Source organism: Typopeltis vanoorti, chromosome 5, assembly GCF_054136105.1.
Source record: "Typopeltis vanoorti isolate ZY-2024b chromosome 5, IOZ_Tvanoo_1.0, whole genome shotgun sequence".
NCBI lineage: Eukaryota > Metazoa > Arthropoda > Arachnida > Uropygi > Thelyphonidae > Typopeltis > Typopeltis vanoorti.
This window is the reverse complement of record NC_143553.1, coordinates 7,639,484-7,657,664: the sequence shown is the minus strand read 5'-3', so window position 1 is coordinate 7,657,664 and position 18,181 is coordinate 7,639,484. Positions and strand designations below refer to the sequence as shown.

Genomic DNA, 18,181 nt, shown 5'->3' with positions numbered 1-18,181 from the left:
TGTCCGATTTGTCAGCAAGGAAAAAACAAATATCCTAATTTTCAGGATTTAACACGAAGGCTTTGGAGACATCTTATGAAGTCAGTTCAAGAATAGCTAAGGCAGGAGAACCTCACAGGATCGGAGAGTCATTAATATTACCAGCAGCTACAGATATGGTTAGAATAATTTTGGGGGAAAAGGCAGCAAAACAACTTGAAATGATTCTATTATCCAATAACACCATCACGGGCCAGTTCATAAACAGACTTTCAGCTTTGTCTTCAAATGTTAAGGAGCAGTTAATAGAAAAAGTTCAGGCTAGTAAATATTTTTCCATACAATTGGATGAAACTACTGACATTACCAGCAGGGCCCATCTTCTTACGTATATAAGATTTATAGATGAGAAAACAGTGAAGGAAGAGTTCTGGTTTGTGAACCACTGCCTGCTCAAACAACCTCAAGTGAAATATTTTCAAAATTAGACCAATTTATGAAACTGAATGATATAGAATGGAATAAATGTGTTGGTGTTTTTTCTGATGGAGCACGTGCAATGGTTGGGAAAACAGTGCATTTGTTGCATAAATTAAATAAGTAGCTCCACAAGCAAAATTTGGACATTGTAGCTTTAACCGCACGAAATATGTCTGTTGCTCTGAAGACAGTTTTGAATGAAAGTGAGAGAATTGTTAACTTCATTAAGTCCAGAGCTATGAATTCACGACTATTTTCCATTTTGTGCAATGAAATGGGTGCTGAACATGATTCTCTTTTACTTCACACCGAAGTTAGGTGGTGTCGAGGGAAAATTTATTGAGCAGCCTGTTTGAACTTCATTCAGAAGTGCAGATTTTTCTCTCTGACAAATCCTCAGACTCAGACTTGAATTATTTCACTGATGAACTGTGACTTGCCGGGTTGGCTTACCTGGCAGATTTATTTTGCCACCTCAACGAGCTGAACACGAACTTGCAGTGTGCGCATACTTCCTTATTCTTGGTGCAGGATAAAACTGCTGCTGTTAGGGAAAATACTTGGCTTCATTAAAGAAATCGATACTGGAAACACTTGTTCCTTTCCATTATTGGATGCTTTCTTAACTGAGAATGAAATTCTTCTTCATAGTGAACTGGCAGTGAATATAAAGGATCATCTTGGGAGTCTAATCACAGATTTCAAGGAATACTTCCCTGAAAACCTGGCTTCAGAATTTTGGATTAGAGAGCCGTTTTCCATTGATGACACCTTACCAGAAACGTTAACTCCTTCCGAGAAAGATGAACTGATCAAGCTCTCCTGAGACGGAAGTCTCAGGCAAGCGATCAAGAGGATGGATTTAACAAACTTCTGGTACAAGAAGAAATTAATATTCAGTGATCTTTTTCTGAGATCACTGAATATTAATTTCAGTGATCTCAGAAATCTCAGTGATCTCTAAAATTTCTCTTGGTGTTTGCAACTACTTACCTTTGTGAATGTGAGTTTTCTTCTCTCATTTATATCAAAAACGGGTACAGGAATAAGTTAAATGTTGAACCCCATTTAAGACTCAAAATAAGTCAATTGAAACTAGAAGCTGTGTTTAGCTAAACAAGCACAACCTTCGCGCTGAAACAAGAATATGAGTTCTGTAATTAAAAACATGTTACATTTATAGCTTGTACTGATTGCAAATTTATTTGAGAACTGGAGTACCATTATCAGGAATGTGTTTGTCAAAATTTGTTTATGTATTCACTCATTATTATTTTAATTTTTAAAAATTGCACATTTTACAGAACAATCCATTGAACAGATTCAAAGAGTATCTATTTCTCCAATAAATATCTGAATAAAATAATAAATAACTAAATAAGTCACTAATATTGTAGGGAAATGTTATTTTGCCCCTGGGACAAATCACGCTTTTCCAGAATAAATTTGCTTACTGGTACATCTAATATCCTGAATTAAATATAGTAGTACACCACTGGAAAAGGTTGAGAACCCATGATCTATTTAGTTTATTTTCGATCTTCTTCTGTTCGAGCGCCAAGCTAAAAGAAATGGAATCTTTGATGCTATCTGGACTGGTGAAAGAACTGATTCTTTGCCTCACTTCTGAATTTCTGATATATCGCTGTGTCGTATTTGTAGGTTTTTCTAGCACCTCAAATACCAGCGACTTCTTTTAAGAGGGATCAAATTTCACTTCTATATAAGAGTAGCACAGTAAATGGTGTGTCAGAAAGATCTGGTCATAGGTTTTAGACGTCTAGGAAGGCTTATTTGGCGGCAGTCCGTCTTTAATTATTAGCAAAACAGTTAAATAAATAGTATGGCCATATATTAAGGAATGTGAAGTCATTATCCTCTGTATACAATTAGCCTAGTCATGAAGATAAAAAATCAACCAATGGCTTTTGTTCTCGTGTAGGAAGTAGGCGAGGCTCTTTCAGCCCTATCTAACATTTGGAGATTGAGGGGATAGTTCATTTTTCACCGGTAGCCATCAGAAATAGCTGGCATAAGACTATCACTAATTAAATATGGCCTCTGGTGAAGAGAGGCGGCTAAGATGTGCCGCCATCTCGTGGGCACTAATCGTAACACTATGTTTTTAGTCTGTGAAAATAATCTGGGTTTTACGGTCAGTTTTCTTGAGTTTGAGGGACAAAAAACCAGAGTGTCCGGGAGAAAAAAAAAAAAAATAAAACCAACTTGTCCGTGCGAGAGATCGCCTGACTCAGGAACCGGTCGAAAAAAAAATTTAGCAAAACTCCTCTGGTCTCTGACTATAATAGAACTTCTGATGCTCTTTCTTTAGGCAGTTTAGCTACAAATGTCAGGAAGATATTACACTCAAATTTTGTTTGCTTATATTTGAATAAAATATTACACAAGAGTATAATTTTTGGCATGTTTAATTTACAATAAATAAATGCTTAGTTGCTGATATTTTAATTGTTTTATCATCAGCATTATCAGAGCGCAAATAGCGAAAATTAGTTAATAATGAGAACAGATTAAAATTGTAACGGACAACACTTAGAATTGGCGCCTGTTTGCAGGACATGTGTGTTAAGTTGATTATAAAATGACTGTCTCCCAGATTTTGAAAAATCGATAGCTATAATTTTTGAGGTTTGGGAATATTTCTTACTGTTTCTGATTCCGAAAACTCTTTCCCCTACTTCTGTTTAGCACGCTTTTCCATTAAAATCGTTGTGAAGAGGTTGCCAAAGCAATCCCGACTTACCATAGTGATAGTACGAATGTGTTTTTTATATTTTCCTAAGGGGACGTCAACCGATCTTACTCTTTGTTCATAAGCCAAGTCACAGGTACAACGCACTTCATATAATCCTGGCTGTGATAAATGATACAGTTTGTCCTTGGGTGTACTGATGAAGCTTGCCAGTTTGATATAGGTTATGAAGTTCTTGAAAAGCGGTGATTTTTGTTGATTCCTTGAGTGTTTTCTTAGATTTATTGTGTATTTTAGCATATTATTGTAGTTGTTAGTGTATTTATTGTACTACAGCATTTACTGGCATAACTATAGAAATCTTATTAATTTTTACTGTTCTTAAGAATGGCGCTGAAAACTGGTCACAATAGAGCAGTGTCTGAAGCCCAAGTTAAAGTTATTACTACCGAGGAGAACGTTTGTCCCGATGTGCGTTGCTGCAGTAACGATGATAATTTATCCGAGGATAATCTGACATTGGAATTATCCCCATTAAAGGAAATTATTAGAAAAGGTGTAAAAACGTTTAACGATGCTTAAACAGGAGGAGATAAAGATCAGAACAAGAAGCAGGAAAGCACCAAACTTGGTAATGTAATCAAAATATTAATAACAACAAGGTAACCCAAGGTGATATGGTATGGTGATTCAATCTTAAAATTTGCGATTGCCAAGGGAGTCACTACTTCTAGTTTCCTGGGGAAGAAAATTAAAGTATGATATACATAATTGAAAAACAGAAAAGTAAAGTAAAAGAGATGATAGTTCTGATAGGTAGTAATAATTTAAGTAGCGACAAATATAGAATGAGAGAGGACATGAAAGGTCTGTTGGATGAACCGAAACAGAAACGTGAGAGAGTAAAATTGTAATGGCAAATGATTCCATGCACAGGCTGTGCAGAAGAAATGGATGCGAATTTTTAGATGCGTGGGGTGTGTTTGATGAGAAAAAAGCCTTGTATAAGAGGGACAGAGTGAATCTGAATTCATTTCGCAACAGCAGCCTGACAAAATTACTTATTGGTATAAGAGCTAATGCAGAGAGTCAGAGAAACTAGATCATCAAGGGAGGAATAGGAAAAATATGTTAAAGTTTAGCTACGGTATGCAAAAATGGGATGGATAAATATGCTTTGGGTTCGGACCTTTTGAGTATGTCTAGGGAGGGAAAAGAGAAAGTTCTACAAGAAAACCAAATTGATTGCATATCTAATTATAAGAATAGGCTAGGTGGTAATTTGTTATGTATATACACAAATACCAGGAACATCAGAAACAAAGGGGTTGAGTTCGTTGCTTTTTTGAATACGACGTGGCCTAATATTGTTGGAATTAGTGAAACCTGGCTATCAGAATCAGATATGGTAACTGTGATCAAGTGTGATGGGAATACTGTTTTCACAGAAGAAGTAGGAGAGGAGGGGGATTACTACTAATAATATCAGAAGAATTATGTCCAGTTAGGTTAGGATAGATACGCAAGAAAACAATGATAGAACAATGTCCCAATGTAGCAGTGAGTTTCAGGCTATCTGGTGTGTAGTAGAGGCTAACAAAATGAAATATATGGTAAGGTGTTGCTACAGACTTTGTGGCTCAGTTGCAGGGTACGAAGAAATGCAACACCAATTTAACCTTATGGGTACTAAACGAGTGATCATTGTGTAATTATCCAAGCATTGATTGGGTAGAATAGAAATCTCATGATAAAAATTAACAAGAATTTATTGAATTAAAATTAAGAGGATAAAAATCCCTTGTTGTTTTACATCCAGTAAGCGAAATTCTAAGATCGAGAACTACGATCTATGAGTTTCATGCCGAAGAACTATCGGCGAATCCAAGCGTAAGTGACCACTTGGTAGTACAACACCAAAGTAACTCGAAGCAAAGGTGGAGCAAGATCCCTCACTATCCTTGATATTTTCTCATAATGTAAATACACAGCTTCTAGGAGATGTAATATTGTCATTACATTATGAGGAGAGGTCCCTACCCAGACCGGTTTCAACCTTTTTTGAGGTCTCATCAGTGAGTAGGTAGACCTGGATGATATCAAAGTTCAAGTGAAAAGAACTTGCATACCTTCACTATACGAATGCCATAAAGGTGTGCCTATATATTATAACTAACCTATATAACCTAAAGGTGTGCCTATATATTATATCTACCTACTCACTGATGAGATCTCAAAAAGGGTTGAAACCGGTCTGGGTAGTGACCTCTCCTCATAATGTAATGACAGTATTACATCTCCTAGGAGCTGTGTTTTTACATTATGAGAAAATATCAAGGCTAGTGAGGGAGCTTGCTCCGCCTTTGCTTCGAGTTGCCTTGGTGTTGTACTACCAAGTGGTCCCTTACGCTTGGATTCGCCGATAGTTCTTTGGCATGAAACTCATAGATCGTAGTCCTCGATCTTAGAGTGTCGCTTACTGGCTGTAAAACAACAAGGGATTTTTATCCACTTAATTTTAATTAAGGTCGCAAGAAAAATAGCCGTTTGGCTTTTCATCTTAATTTATTGAATTGTTATGAGACAACTTTCTCAAGCAGCAAGTGAAGGAAGGAACTCTAGTTTAAAGAGCATTTGATTTGTTCATAGTCTCTGTTAAGAATATGACCATTTTACCACCAGTTGGTGACAGTGATCATGCTATACTTTCTTGGGAAGTATCTAATGATATTGATGCTCCCATTAGAACAGGTTACATACTAAATTACAAAGCTGGAAATTATGATCAACTTAGGAGTATACTATCTTTGATCCCATGGTATCAGTACTGAATATTTCTTATATAGAGAGAAACCTGTGCAGTATTCATAACTATAAATTCACAAATATGCCACGGTAATTAACTTTTTAAAAATATGTAAATATTCCGTCTTAAGTATCATAAGACATCATCAGTACAGTTATTAAGCAACAATAGGAATTTCATTCAAAAAAACGTTAGTCAGCATGCTTACATTGAAATCTCTGTGCATTCTGTAGCGTGTTTAAGGATTAAAAACTATTGGGCTGTAATTAAATTAAAATATAACTGATGAATTTATTTTATACAGTTTACAATAACAATTTCCCAGATTTTTGGGATAGATAGTCGTTACAGTTAAGATCGGGTCTGCAAAAGTAAGCCTTCAGCACTTTTTATACAAACGCTCATATTTATATATGGATCTATCTAGTAGCTTGGTGTGTTGCCATTGGATCCTGTGTTTAGCATTTTCAACTCCATGTTGCGCGGGACCAGATTTGTGAGGTTTGATAAGACGGATGTGGTCTTGATGTTAAAAGAAAAGGATCTTATTTAAGGATCTTCCTGTTTGTCTATAGTAAGACCAGTTACAAGAACATGGACTTGGAGTATACCTGTCGTGTATGACAGGTAACATCAGTGCTGAGAGTTTCTTTTGGAAAGGTAACAAACTGTCAATTTGGTTGATTGGTTTTACAGGTAACATATGATTTTACATCACTCTTATTCCAACTCCTGCATAGATAGCCAAGGCAAATTGCGTACTACCATTAAAATAATTTCTGTCTTGCTTGGAGCTGCACTAGCATGAATATTCATTCTCCATTCTACCCCAAATTCTCATCAACTTTCCAAGATCTGGTTCAAAAGAAAATGTACTAAAGCTGTATAAGAAAAAAAATTCAGGCTAACCATAAATGGCTTGCATCAAGATCCTGAGTAATTTGATACCCCAAATTCTCATACTCAGCCTATGCAAAACAGTCATCAGCAGATCTATATTTGATTTCATAAAGGTCAACAGCAGGGTGTCCTGTATAAATGAAAGCTGTGACTTCCAGTAGCGCACTCAGGATTTAATCTTTGGGAGGGGGGGGGGGGAGTTAAGTAGACGACTTGAGAATATACACTATGCATCGCATACGACCTATGACTGAGCACTCAGGATTTAATCTTTGGGAGGGGGGGCGAGTTAAGTAGACGACTTGAGAATACACACTATGCATCGCATACGACCTATGACTGAGCATCTGCAATGATCGCTAATTCATAAGTAGTATAGGAATAGAAGACACGACACAACATAAACAAAAGAAAATGAATTTTAATTAGGAAAAGATCTTTTGGAAATTTTTCTAGTGTTTTTTTCCCCTTTTTCTTTTGTGGGGGCAAAGGGGCCCTTCCCCTCTGGTGACTTCTGATTCCTTGCCAAGACCATTATGTGGAACTTCTGATTCTCTCTCACTCATCGAGATGGCACCACTGTTACAGCGCCAAAAAATAAATTCTGTTCTCCTGCCATCTATTTTCCTCCAACTCCTGCATAGGTTCTTCATTGATCTCATGACTGAGGACTCGTGACCTTGGCAACAATGTTTCTCCATAGATCCTGCATAGATGACCAAGGCAAATTACCTTCTACATTAGCAGAATCTGAATACAGCAGGGGCGAATGCCGGTCTTGAAATTCGGCTTGCTCTTGTTATCATCCAGGGAGTGAGAGGTGTGATTGAAGTCTGATTAGCAAAATAATGAATTACTGACCATTTAAAACTATATATTTAGAAATTTATGTACATTTAATCATGCAAATACAGCATTTATTTTACAAATGATATTCTATTTTTTTCAATTTAGCATGCTTATAATACAAATTCTATCCTACGGTTCTTCTTTATGAACTGGTCAATCACATCGTCATAAAAAGTTGGTTGTAACTTAATTTTCCCAAGCAACACGCAAACTTATAAAGGCTGACTGAAACTCACTGGCTAGAGCTACGTTGACTGCGTATGGCCTGTGGTTTAAGCAACAGAGTGACGACGTGAAAGGGCTATGCGCCCACATGAAAACACAGTGCTGCTGCGAGGACCTGGAAGCTCCTACAACCGAGCAAGCCAAGGTAGCTTTGACTAGACGAGCAAGCATCGACCTTCGATACCCAATGCAAAGCTCAATCATTGCCGCGCAAGCTTAAGATGTCTTCTGTCTACAAAAATAAAAGCATAAATGGAATGCTTATAAATGCATGCATTTATTAACAAATAAATATTACTTCTTTCTCAATTAATGAGCTTGCGCAGCAAGCATGGAGAAATCGCCCCTGGAATACAGTATAATTCCTATAGTTTTTTTGGCAAAAAACATCCATAGGATATTTGTATTAAAATGCATTTATCCCACAAGTTAAAAATATAAAAAGAATTAATTTAAAGTTAAGAAGTTAGTAATAAGATCATATTTTGTAAATAGTTAACCTGTTTTATTTTTGTACATCACGAAAAAGACGTTTTGCAATGTTATTGTAATATTTCAGCTACTGAAGTCTTGCTTAAATGTGAAATAAATTTGTTTAAATTAGATATTAGCGAAGTGGTATTTTTGGATGAGCTGTCAAAAGTTTTGTAATGTTTGTATGTTGCTAAACGTTGTTTTCGATATGTTTTTGTCAATAGCGAGTGAAAAGAAAGTTACAGCAATATAATCGAAAATGGAACTTGGATAACCTGAAAATACAAGAAAATCAAATAATATATAAACAGAAGACTGGAATGAAAATGGGAAAAGTAGAAAATAAACACAGAAGGAAAGTGTACTCATAAGGACAAAATTATCAAAGCAATCGGTGACTGCATAGGATTTAAAAACAGATCAACAAAAAAAACCTTAGATCACCAAAGACATTCTGAAACTAATTGATGAAAGAAGAAAATACAAAACATCTCAGCATGAAGAAAGTAAGGAAAAATGATAAATAGAAAATACAATAAAAAAAAGGTACATAGAATAGTGCAAAGAAAGATTTAGCCAAGACTGGGAGAATCGATAAAGCATATCACATAATAGAATGAATGAGCCAGTAGAACAAAACAAAACAAAAAAATAAAAATAAACATGGGAGCATTCTTATAGATGAGGAAGAAATTTCTGAAAGACGGGAGGAGTACGTACTTGGAAGAACTCTATAAAAGAAGAGATCTACAGTAGATAACGAGGCCATGGAAGATGAAACAATGGTTGATGCTGAAGAAATTGGCTGAACCATATTACAAGATGAATTTTTTTATTTTTTTTTAAATAACGAAACCTGTGGTGCGTTCATAATTAGAAGAAACACACGTATAAACCACAGTGAAAATTATTTAATTGTAAATATTTCATCCTAAGTATATTAGGACATCATCAGTACAGTATTTAAACAAAATTAGGAATAACACACAGTTAGGGCGCATGATTACAATAGAATCTCATGAAAACGTGCTAAAGTAGTACAAAAAAAAAAAAAGTTAATTATTTAACACAATTTTGTATGATAATTTCCCATACTTTAGGAATAGTAAGAACGTCGTTGCGGTTCAGGTTTGGTCTGTGTAGTAGGGCTTCAGAACTTTCTTTGTATAAACGTTCATGTTTAAATAAAGATCTATGTAAAAGTTTAGCCTTTTCCCAATGGATCCTATGGTTTGGATTTTCAATTCCGTGTTGAGAGAGGCCAGATTTCTGCGGTTTAAGAAGACGAATGTGGTCTTGATGTTCCGAGATGCGTTTCTGAACAGACCTACCTGTCTGTCCAAAGTAAGATAATTTGCATGAGCATGGAATCTCATAAACACCAGGTAACATCGAGGGTGAGAATTTTTCCTTAGGAGAAGGTAATAAGTTGTAAATTTGGTTGATAGGTTTGTAAGTATTGGCAAAATTGTATTTCTTCATAATTTCAGAAAGACATTCTGAGATGCCTTTAACGTAAGGTATGGGAATCCTATGCCCTTCTTCCTGTCTGGTTTGATGTATGCAGAAGTGACTGATGATTTTTTCAGTTGTTTTGGGATTATATCCATTTAGGATGGCTGTATTTTTGATAACTTCTAATTCCTGGTTTAAAGATTCTTCAGAGGAGCAGATTTTGTGTGCTCTGGAAACTATTGATTTAATAATGCCAGATTTCTGAGATGGATGATGAGCAGAAGAATTGTGAATGCAGCGACCTGAGAATGTAGGCTTCCGAAAGACGGACGTGGCGATATAACCGTCTTCTTTTCTTTGGATGTGTAAATCCTAAAAAGAGATACCCTGTGGAGATTCTTTTTTCTAACGTAAAGTTGATGCGATGATGAAGAAGGTTAATTTTATCTAGAAACAGTTGTAATTCAGGTTCGGGATGATTTCAGACTGCAAATACGTCATCGACATATCTTAGATATAGTTGAATTGTTCAAGTTTGTTATTGTCAGGTTACTTCACCTGGAAAGGTCAAATTTACAAGCAAGAGGAAGGAACAGCAATGGGATCTCCTTTATCACCAAACCTAGCAAATTTGTTTCTAGAACACCTTGAGGAAAAAATATTCACTTTTGAACACAAACCAAAATTTTGGCTAAGATATGTCGATGACGTATTTGCAGTCTGGAATCATCCCGAACCTGAATTACAACTGTTTCTAGATAAAATTAACCTTCTTCATCATCGCATCAACTTTACGTTAGAAAAAGAATCTCCACAGGATATCCCTTTTTAGGATTTACACATCCAAAGAAAAGAAGACGGTTTCATCGCCACGTCCGTCTTTCGGAAGCCTACATTCTCAGGTCGCTGCATTCACAATTCTTCTGCTCATCATCCATCTCAGAAATCTGGCATTATTAAATCACTAGTTTCCAGAGCACACAAATTCTGCTCCTCTGAAGAATCTTTAAACCAGGAATTAGAAGTTATCAAAAATACAGCCATCCTAAATGGATATAATCCCAAAACAACTAAAAAAAATCATCAGTCACTTCTGCATACATCAAACCAGACAGGAAGAAGTGCATAGGATTCCCATACCTTATGTTAAAGGCATCTCAGAACGTCTTTCTAAAATTATGAAGAAATACAATTTTGCCACTACTTACAAACCTATCAACCAAATTTACAACTTATTACCTTCTCCTAAGGACAAATTCTCACCCTTGATGTTACCTGGTGTTTATGAGATTCCATGCTCATGCAAATTATCTTACTTTGGACAGACAGGTAGGTCTGTTCAGAAACGCATCTCGGAACATCAAGACCACATTCGTTTTCTTAAACCGCAGAAATCTGGCCTCTCTCAACACGGAATTGAAAATCCAAACCATATGATCCATTGGGAAAAGGCTAAACTTTTACATAGATCTTTATTTAAACATGAACGTTTATACAAAGAAAGTTCTGAAGCCCTACTACACAGACCAAACCTAAACCGCAACGACGTTCTTACTATTCCTAAAGTATGGGAAATTATCATACAAAATTGTGTTAAATAATTAACTTTTTTTTTTTTTGTACTACTTTAGCACGTTTTCATGAGATTCTATTGTAATCATGCACCCTAACTGTATGTTATTCCTAATTTTGTTTAAATACTGTACTGATGATGTCCTAAGATACTTAGGATGAAATATTTACAATTAAATAATTTTCACTGTGGTTTATACGTGTGTTTCTTCTAATAATAAAGATGAATTTGAATTGGCACTAAACAAACTGTCTTCTGACAAGGCACCAGGGGTTGCTAACATTCCCTCAGAATTAATAAAATATTCAGGAAATATATTAAATTCCACTTATTCAAGATCATAAATGATATCTATGAAACTGGAATCAATCCCAACGACTTTATGCAATATTCTGTCATTGCAATTCCTAAAATAATGAAACATGGGACAAGAAATGCAATCCTAGATCTTATAACAATCACAGAAAGACGATTTGAGAATAAAAATACTCGGATAGTTTTCCTTGATCTGGAGAGTGTTTTTGACAGCCTTGACTGGAACCAAATGCTCCAAATCATAAAAACAATATGGGTAAATTGGAGAGCAGTGGAGGCACGTACATAAGCACTGCGACACCCCCAAGGAAAAAATTAAATTTTGTTTGTGTTTATAAATAATAACAATGCTTACAACATTATATAAATGCAGTACGACATGTTAAAGGTTACAGCTTATGTTTTGACATTGATTGAATAGTTAATAATTGGAATTGTTCGATTAACGCTTTAGATTACGAAACAAATGCATTACGATATAACGCCGATATTGTTTTGCTCTTGTCATTGCACGTTAGTCATTCCCAACTGTAACTGCTCAAACAGCAGTGTATTTTTAGTATGCTTACGCGCCTTATTTCTGTGAGATATGAAACGTTTATTATTGGTGCTTGTGCTGTGGTGAACTATTTTTTGTAAATTTTATTTTGTTAAAATAACATATAATTATTTATTTATTATAGATACAAGGAGAATTATGACGAGTGTCACTGTTGAAAATAATTATATTTTTTCAATTATCGTTACACGAAACAAATGGACAAAACTTGAAAAAGAATGTCTCGACACGAAATTTCCGAAATTAGCATGTCATGTAATTTCTTACCTTTTAGTGGGAATAGACAACTTACTAAAATTCCGGCTCGTTTCAGGTTTGGGAATTGATCCATTATGAAAATCGGACTCCTTCCTTTCCAACGGCCGGTTCTTTAACATGGTAGCCTATGGGAGACCGCAGCGGACGCACTAATGCGTGAGCGGGTATCTCGTCTTCGTTCGCTACTGGAAGAGACGTCACCTGAACGGGGATGAAACGGAAATAACATCAGGTTGACGTCACTTGGAGCCAAGCGTTACGTCAGTAACGCTTGGCTCTCTCTCCGCCTGTGAGTAGGATAGCGGCCTTGGTCCTCGTATGTTTCTGGTTACGATACGGTCGCTTGGGCGAATATGCGGCTTGTTTACCGAGGCTCCCTATCTTGGTTTGGACGGTGTTTGACTCCTTTGGAAAATTGCAAGATATATTGCATGGTTAGGTTAGGTTAATAAAGCAATTTTTAATATGTAAATTTGTTTATTAATAAATTCGTTACTGATTAGGAAAGTTTTTTTTTTTTTTTTTTTTTTTGTATATGCAGCACTCCCACTTAAAATTTTCACCGGCCGCCACTGTTGGTGAGATAGAAGGCTGAAATGTAATCTCTACAAGCTCCAAGAAGTCCCATATAGAAACAATAAACAGAAAAACAAAAACAGCAAGGATACATAAAGGTGTAAGATAACATGTTCTCTTTCTCCAATACTGTTTAATCTCTATATTGAAGAAGCAATAAACAGCACTAATAGAAACAGGAATTGAGATAAATGGAATTAACTGGCTATGCTTTGCTGATGATAGAGCAGTTATTGCTGACAATGAAGACAACTGAAATCCACCCTGACAAAGACGGAAGAAATTTTCACACAGTTCAGTCTAAATATTAATTGCAAGCAGTGACGGCCCATGAAGTTTTAAGTGGGTGTGCTGCTTATACAAAATTTTAAAAAAATCATTCTTTTTTTCCTAATTAGTAACCAATTTATTTATGAATAAATTGGTTACTAATTAGGAAAAAAAGAATTGATTTTTTTAAAAATTATTTTGTATAGGCAGCACCCCCACTTAAAACTTCACGGGGGGGGGGGAGCACTGATTGCAAGACAACCAAACTACTAATCACTAGTAAAGGAAATCTGATAAAAATATACTTTGAAATAAATAACAACTCAACACAACAGGTAACTTCCTTTAAATACCTACTTTGGGAGTCTCATCAGAGAAGATGGAGGATGCCAATAAAATATAAAAGCAAAAATAAGCTTGGCCAAAAGGCATTTTACAATAGAAGAAACCTTTTTACTAATAAAGGACTCTGCATTCAACTTAAAAAAAAAGAGAGAGAGAGAGAGAGAGAGAGACTGCTGAAAAACATACTGTATATATGGAGCACAGCATTAGATGGTTGTGAGGCTTGGATATTCACAAATGAAGACAACAAAAAGTTGGAGGCATTTGAACTTTGGTGCCGGAGAAGGATGATGAGAATTAGTTGGATAGGAAGAAAGACTAATGAGAAGAGATCCTAAACATGGTTCAAGAAGAGTGGTTACTACTGAACCATATTACTAGGAGAAGAAAAAGCCTAATTGCACACCACCTGGGGCATGGAGGACTGATTACAGAAATAATGGTGGGGATAGTAGAAGGGACGAAGCCAAGAGGCAGACCAATAATGTTCTATATAAACAACTTAACGATAATAACTAGAGCTAAAAGCTCTGAAGAAATAACAAGCAGAGCACAGGATAGGACTATGTCGCACTGCTACTACCAACCAATCTTTGGATTGATGTACCTAAGAAGACCGCAGTGCATAAAAGATTGTGGAATGAAAAACTGTTTCCTAGCGAATATATAATCAAAGAAACTTTTCTACACTATGAAAAAGGAACTTCGTCATTTCAAGTCCAATGCTGGAACGTGTTGTATGGTGCCACATGACAAGCCAAAGTTTCTCGATTGCAATTTTGAGCATGCATGGGAGCAAAAAGGATATTGCTAGGCATTCAGATGTCAATAGAGTTGAAAAGGAATCCAGGAGAAAACTGTGGTGTTTCAGTGTCTTCAATATATGAAGAAGACTGAAATAATGAAATAATGCAGTTGATAAGATTATTTCAGTTGAAGCTGAAAGGAATTTGTGCACTTTCTAAGAGTTAATTACCTGAAATAGCCAGTCACAGAGAGGACCTGGGGGTTTGAGAGTGCTAGATCTAGTAATAGCATCAGACACATCCATAACCAAAGCAAACACACTACCTGTGATTTGGTGTAGTAACCATGCAGTCATGTTCTGGGAGGTTGCTAAACATGTGGAATTCTCAGTCAAGAAAAAGGCTTATGAGAAACTAAATAACTGGTGATTACGACAAACTGAGGAGACAGCTAGGAGCAGTGCCTTGGCATCAGAAGTGACAAGGAAAGAATATCAACAGTGCATAGGAAGTGGTCAGGGACTATTTGAAAGAAGCAGCATCAGACTGTATATGAAGATTTAGGTGGATAAGCTAAGTAAGGATTAAGTGAATAAATAGTGATATAAAACAGGAGCTGGAAAAAAAAAAAAATTCAAATTCCTGACATGTAAACTCAAGGGGTGTACAGGATATGTGATAGTACTACATGAAAAATTTACATCATTACTAACTTCCTATCTACGATTTTCCTCCAATCTATTACCTGTCAAGACAGCAAAATTATCAGATCTTATGTTTCTGTCTTCTAATGCACTTTTTACTGTATTAATCCACCTATATCTTGGTCTTCCTCTGGGTCTTTTTCCTGCCAACCTGGCAGAGAACACTTGTTTTGCTTACCTTTCCTTTCCATTTTGTTTAAGTGACCATACTACCTGAGATCAGCTCTGCTAACACATTCCTGGGTGCTAACAATATCAAGTTCTTTCCTAATATCCTCGTTTTTAATATGATATTGCACATCTTTTCATGCCCCTAATCTTTCTCAGGACTCTCATATCAGTCGACTCTAGTCTTTGGTCAAGTTTCATTTCTAACCCAGCACTCAGATCCATAAGTTAAAATTGGCTTGAACAGTGGTATACAGCTAATTTAATGTTTTGAGTAATTTCTCTCTTATTCCATATAAATTTATTCAGTTGACTTCATACCATACCAGCTTTGTTGATTCTGTTGTCTATTTCCATATTTAGTTTACCATCTTCACTAAAAATTGTGCCTAAGTAGCTGAAATGTTTTACTTATTCAATAGGTTCTCCATTCACAATGCAGTTGATAGTTTCAATTCTTTGACTTGTTATTGTTCATCTTCATACCATATCTCTTACAACAGTTATTAAATTTAGTCAAGGAATCTTGCACACTTGTACCAGATTTATTTAGAATTATCACATCATCTACATAAAGTAGAGAGCTGAAATTAATATTTCCAATTTTGATATTTCAGGTTTAATATCGCTTTCCTTCTTAATGTGTTCCATATAGATAATGAATAGCAGAGAGGATAATATACATCCTTGTCTGACACCAGATTTAACATTAAACCATCTTCCTGTACTTCCTTCAATTCTAACTGCTGACTTACAACTCAAATAAAGACTAAGTGTTGATTGATATAATACCCCATTGACACCATACAACTGTAGAATTTTCAATAGCTTTTCTCTTGGCACTTAGCCATATGTCTTTTCCAGATCTACAAAACTTAAATACAGATCATTGTTATATTTCCACAATTTCTGAATTATTTATTGTAAAGTGAAATTGTGACCCTGACAGCCTCTATTTGGCCTGAATCTGGCTTGTTCTTCAGCAAGCTTCTCTTCCACAATCTTTCTCAACTATACTTGCATAAATCTTACCAGGAACACTCAGTAGAGAAATAGCTCTGTAATTCTCATATTCAGTTTTATTTCCCTTTTTTATATATGGGTACTATGAGAGCTCTACTCCAATCATCTGGAATTCGTCCCTCTGTCCAGGCCTTCTGAACTATGCAGTGCAGCCACTGTAAGACTTTTATACCTCCATACTTGAGCATTTCTGGTCGAATATCATCTACTCTCACTGCCTTTCCACATTTCAGGCTTTTGATGGCTTGGATATGTATTCCTGTTTGCATGCCTGTTGAGTGTCTTTTAACTGTGCTCTCATTGATTGTTTCATTTAGCAATTGTTCAGGGACTTAAGGGTCAAAGCTGTGTAACTGAGAGGAGACCTCCACATCGCCTTTAAGTGAGCTAACCAGGGCTTCCAACCTAATGTCCAATCCTCACCTTCTCATGGTGCACTCTGTTACGTATCAACCTGGATACTGAATGAACAAGGATGGACTGACAATTTGGGATTTAGCTGACCAAATTGTATTCTTATTGGCTTAAACCAAAATATGAAATGATGGTACAACATGACAGAATTTCATGCTGGCTGGGGCGTTGGGCAGTTAAATAAAGTCCCTGTTGTTTTTGCCAGGGAACCAGGGCGAACAGCAAAAAGTCAGATTCTGTAACAAATCCAAATCCTAAAATACACCCCAACTGGTCACCAGAGTTCAAGATCGGTACTATCAACAGAAGAAGCCTGAATGGCAAAGAAATGGAGCTAGCTGAGGAATTGGATTAACAGATCGACATAATAGGGGTGACTGAAATTAAAAAGACAAAATCTGATGATATTTTTCTGAGCAATAAACACAAAATATTATATTCAGGCAATGACAATCAGGGAAAAGAAGGTGTAGCTATAGTATTGCACACAAAATATGAGGCTAATCTTCTTGAATGGCAAGCAACATCAAGTAGAGTGATGTGGGCAAATATCAGAATGGGGAATGGGACAATGAGATTTATTTGTGCTTATGGTCTCAGAAGGTTCTGCTAAGGTAGAAGGGGTGGAATTTTTTGAGGCTTTAGAAAAAGCAATTGATACAGTGAAAAGGCAAAAACTGGTCCTTGTTGGGGATCTAAATAGTAGGGTAGGAAATGATTGTCAGACATACAAAAAAATTTGGAGAAAAGAGCAAAGCCGATAACAATGGGAAATACCTGTTCGATTTCTGCTCAGGACATGGACTGCTTGTTATTAACACAACATTCCAACATAAAAATATGCACAAATTTACATGGAGAAAAGAAGCAAGGAATAAGAAAAGTCTCATTGACTATGTTATTGTTAATAGTGATGTTTTCCTACTGGTGCAGGACACTAGAGCGTACAGAGGATTTGAAATTGGAAGTGATCACCATTTAGTCTTCAGCAGGATAATGAATTTCATACTGAAAAGAAGAACATGTAAGAAAGTTTTGAAGCAAATAAAAGTTGAGCCTCTCTCAGATGTAAACTGTAGACTAAAATACACAAACATTATTCAAGAAAGAATGAAAGAGTTTGAGAACAGCAACCAACCCTTGGAGAGTCAGTTGCAAATCCTGAAGAAAACATTGATTGATTCAGCCAGAGAGGCATGTGGTGAGCTTGTCTACAAGGATAGAAAAATCAGAACTCCATAATGGACACACGAAGTTAAAGAAGCAATGAAGGAAAAGAAGAAAGCATATCAAAATTTCCTGGCAAATAAGTCAGCTCATGCTCTTGGAGAATACAGAGATAAATAGAA

General features: G+C 36.0%; 1 protein-coding gene across 1 annotated transcript in view; it reads left to right on the top strand.

Moving 5' to 3' along the window:
* The first annotated feature begins 12,902 nt into the window (after positions 1-12,902).
* Positions 12,903-18,181, top strand: part of LOC150106212 (beta-scruin-like) — a 157,778-nt gene continuing 152,499 nt past the window's right edge. Inside the window, exon 1 of the mRNA XM_090392955.1 lies at positions 12,903-13,020. The gene's annotated coding sequence lies outside the window, so the exon portion shown is untranslated. The remainder of the gene's footprint in view (positions 13,021-18,181) is intronic.